At 32.4% G+C, this 4,099-nt stretch overlaps 1 non-coding gene across 1 annotated transcript; it reads left to right on the top strand.

The window, feature by feature from the left end:
- The first annotated feature begins 1,414 nt into the window (after positions 1 to 1,414).
- Positions 1,415 to 1,522, top strand: LOC149132140 (U6 spliceosomal RNA). Its single transcript, XR_016244860.1, has one exon. It is a non-coding gene; the product is annotated as a U6 spliceosomal RNA (small nuclear RNA).
- Positions 1,523 to 4,099: the final 2,577 nt, after the last annotated feature.

Genomic DNA, 4,099 nt, shown 5'->3' with positions numbered 1-4,099 from the left:
TTAGCGGTTCGGCAAAAAGGGACCGATAGAATAAGTACTAGGCTAACAAAGAATAAGTCCGGGGTCGATCTGCTCGACTAAATGCGGTGCTCCAGCATGGCCGCAGTCAAATGACTGAAACAAGTAAAAGAGTAAAAGTGTAAGAGTATATAGGTTATGAAGTAGATATTTCTCTATATATTTATGTTTAAGTATATATTGTAGGTATATATATATATGTATATGCATGTATGTGTGGACGTATACATATGCGCGTGTGCGTGTGTGTATATATATGTATATATACATATATATGCATAAATATATAAATGTGTACGTATATGTGTGTATACTTTTATATATGTGAGCATGTTGTATTTGCGTGCATATTTTTGTATTTTTCTATATTTGTTTGCGTATCCATATGTGTGTATATTTGTATGCATATTAATCCTTATGTAATTTTATGTGTGCGTTTTTATGTGTTCCCTGTGCAAGCCATATGAAGTATCCAAATGTTGTTGGTGACTTTCGGGCGTCATTATGTAACACTCCCTGCCCCTATCTATTTTCCTCCTTTCTCTCTGTTCCCCTTTTTTTATTTTCTTATTCTTCTCCACTGTTTTCTTCCTCCTCCCCATATTTAATATTCTCTAATTTTTCTTTCTCTTTCTTTCGCCTGTAACAACTAACTTGTGTAAGCATATGACAGGAGATTTTATATGCGCATATGTATATGTATATATATACATATATATATATATATATATATATATATATATATATATATATATATATATATATATATATATATATATATATATATATATATATATATATACATATATATGTATGTGTGTGCGCATTTGTATATAGATTTGTGTTTTGCCTATATATGTCTCTGTATGTATGTAGCTATGTACATCTGTATGTCTTAGTGTATATATGTATATTATAGACGGTTTGGTATGTATATATGTTGCAAAAATGTATATGTAATCCAACGTGAAAATTTTTTTAAACGGATATAAATTTTAATGTATTAATCGATTAATATTTTACAAATAATTATTTATCTTGGGTATTTAGACCCTATCCTTCTTTATAAGCTATTTTTAATCTAAGGTTTTCTTCGATTAATAAGATGATTTTATACCGAATTTTGTTCATTGCATGCAACCGGTTATTGTAAAGACCGTTAGCTGAAACGACCAATGAAACAAAACCATTTTCAAATGTGTATCCATTAAACTAAATGTATATGTTTGCTTTGAACCTTATTTTTGTTCCATTCTAAACAAAATTGTTCTAAGAACGTGAACTTGAAACTCTGAGTAACAGTTTTTGTGATATTTGTGCTGCTTTTTAATAAAGTATATTACTCTACCTCTGGTATTCGAGTACTATTTTTCCACCCTGTTTCGCATTTATGTGATTACTCTGGTACGGCGGTACATATTCTAAAATTGGAACGATACAGAGACGATTAGCATGGCCCCTGCGCAAGGATGACACGCAAATTCGTGAAGCGTTCCATATTTTTTGCTTGTAAATCTCTTTAATAACTCACAATAATGACTTTTATAACTTTTATTCCTAGATCAGTTCATCTAATTGTATATACCTATCGTTACTTTTCATAAAAGGCCTTTACTTATTTTTGATTTCCAATGTGCATTTTCTCTTATTTTTCTGCTTACTTTCCCCTTACATTTCCACGGCTAGTTTCTATTTTGTTTTCTAACATATTTCTGTTATATATATATATATATATATATATATATATATATATATTCAAGCTACCATCATAAAGACATTTTTACCGAACGCGAGGGAATACAACTCTCAAAGCTAGGCCACCAAAAAGCTGACTGAACGGTAGATTATGACTTTGTAATTATTGCAGTAATATGCACCCTGTACTCATCAGTACACGTATGGTCAAGACACATAAAAATAAACAAAAAAAAATCAACATACCAGACGAACACTCCATGTATTCAGCATAGTACATAGAAAATTGTTTATCCTTATATATCTATGTAACAGGCGGGCTTTTCGAATTGCATCTCGGTACATATATATATATATATATATATATATATATATATATATATATATATATATATATATATGTGTGTGTGTGTGTGTGTGTATATGTATCGCTTGACAGCCGGTTCGGCAAAGGAGACTGATAGCTGATAGAATAGGTACCAGGTTTTAAAAACGTAAGCAATGGGGTTGATACATTGGAGTAAAAATTCTTCAAGGTACTGCCCCAGCATGCATGGTCGTAGTGTGTGTGTGTGTGCGTGTGTGTGTGTGTGTGTGTGTGTGTGTATCAGGCTGAGTGAGCAACGTTTTGAAACAGAATTCATCACAATATATTTTTTAAAAAGCGGAAATTTTATTCATCAAAGCAATTACCATTACAATCAACACATTTTATACACGAGTTATAAGTTTGTTTATTCCGGTCACATAAAAATCTGGAGTTCTGAAACTGATGAACTCTTTGAACGTACTTTAAGCATCGGTTTGATTTTTTAACTCTTTCTCGCGCAGAAAACCATGAAGGTGCTTGAAAAAGTTGTAGTCGGTAGCAGAAAGATCATTGTCTGGGACAGAGGAATAGCAGTTTTCCGTTCATTTTGGCAATTTCATGGTGATATGTTTCAGCAGTAATGGTTTTGCCGAGTTTCAAGAAGTTATAGTGTATGTGTCCAGCATTACACTACCAAACAGTCACCATAACCTTCCTTTTGAAGAGCCCGGGTTTAGGGAAGGTTTTCGGTGCTTCATCTTGGTCCAACCACACCAAAGAACGACTTTTTAAAAATATAGAATCTACTTTTCATCGCGAGTTACAATATGATCAAGAAATGGATCGGTCTGGTTACGGAGAAGAAGCGACGAGCAAACTTCATACCTGCGCATTTTCTGATTTTCATTCAAATCGTGTGGCACATTTTTGTCGGACGTTTTTGATCTTCCGATCACATGCAAATGGTTTCAGGTTTTTTTCTGACTAACTTGAAATTCTTTTGCCAGTTCTCGAGTGATCTTACGTTAAATCTTTCTCAATGACGGTCTTTAATTCACCATCATCGATGACAGATGGCCGTCCACTACGCTCACGAACTTCAAGACTCAGGTCTCCACTGCGAAATCGCTTAAACCATTTTCGAGCTGACCACTCACTGGTCATTTCCTCATCAGACGTTCCGTTGATACCACGAACAGTTTCAGAAACTTTACGTCCTTTTTTTAAGTTAAATTAAAAATAAAACTCCTCGAATATCGCGATTTAACAGTTCCATTTCAGATGATTGTTACAACACTGAAAAAATAATATCGATGTTAATTTATTTATGCATTTGGGCAAGTCTATGTCTATATTATCAGACAATTGCAAAAATATGTTTTAAAAAATTCAAAACGTTGCAAAAATCCGGTACAAATTGTTCATGGTACCAAAACGTTGCTTACTTTTTACTCAACCTGATATACACACACACACAGGCACACGCACATACACACACACAGACCCCCCCCCACACAAAATAAGTATTGATCAAATGACAGATAATTTCAAGAAATGCCTATATATGACGTCTAATAAATTTTGTGAATGTCATTCATGCAATACTTAGGAAATGGAGATAACGTCTTCGATATGAGATTACAAATTGGACGACAATTCTTTGAATATCGTCGCGAAAATCCATCAGTCGATGATGAATCGCAACTTTTACGAAACATAGTGAAAAATATGAAACAAGTACGAAGTGGCCATCAAAATTTAATATTGCTGAATTTTGCTGATTTATATAAAAATAATAATTTTGAACGTACTCTTCAATTAAGAATAATATAAAATTAAACAATCAATGCAAAACTCTACATGAAAAGATATATTAAAAGAAAATATTGTCCTCGTAAGGATGAAACTGTTATTCGTGGGAAAATTTGTGATTAAGAATATGTTTATCATAAAATCGAATTAATAATAGACATTACAAATTTGCTAAATATTGTCAATGCAATTATAAAAATTACAACTGTCATGATAATAATTTTGTTGATAGCATATACGAGACAAATGAATTACTAATTGAGG

The sequence above is a fragment of the Octopus bimaculoides genome, chromosome Z (genome assembly GCF_046866305.1).
Source record: "Octopus bimaculoides isolate indiv1 chromosome Z, ASM4686630v1, whole genome shotgun sequence".
In the NCBI taxonomy this organism is placed as follows: Eukaryota; Metazoa; Mollusca; class Cephalopoda; order Octopoda; family Octopodidae; genus Octopus; species Octopus bimaculoides.
This window is presented reverse-complemented; position numbering and strand designations above follow the sequence as displayed.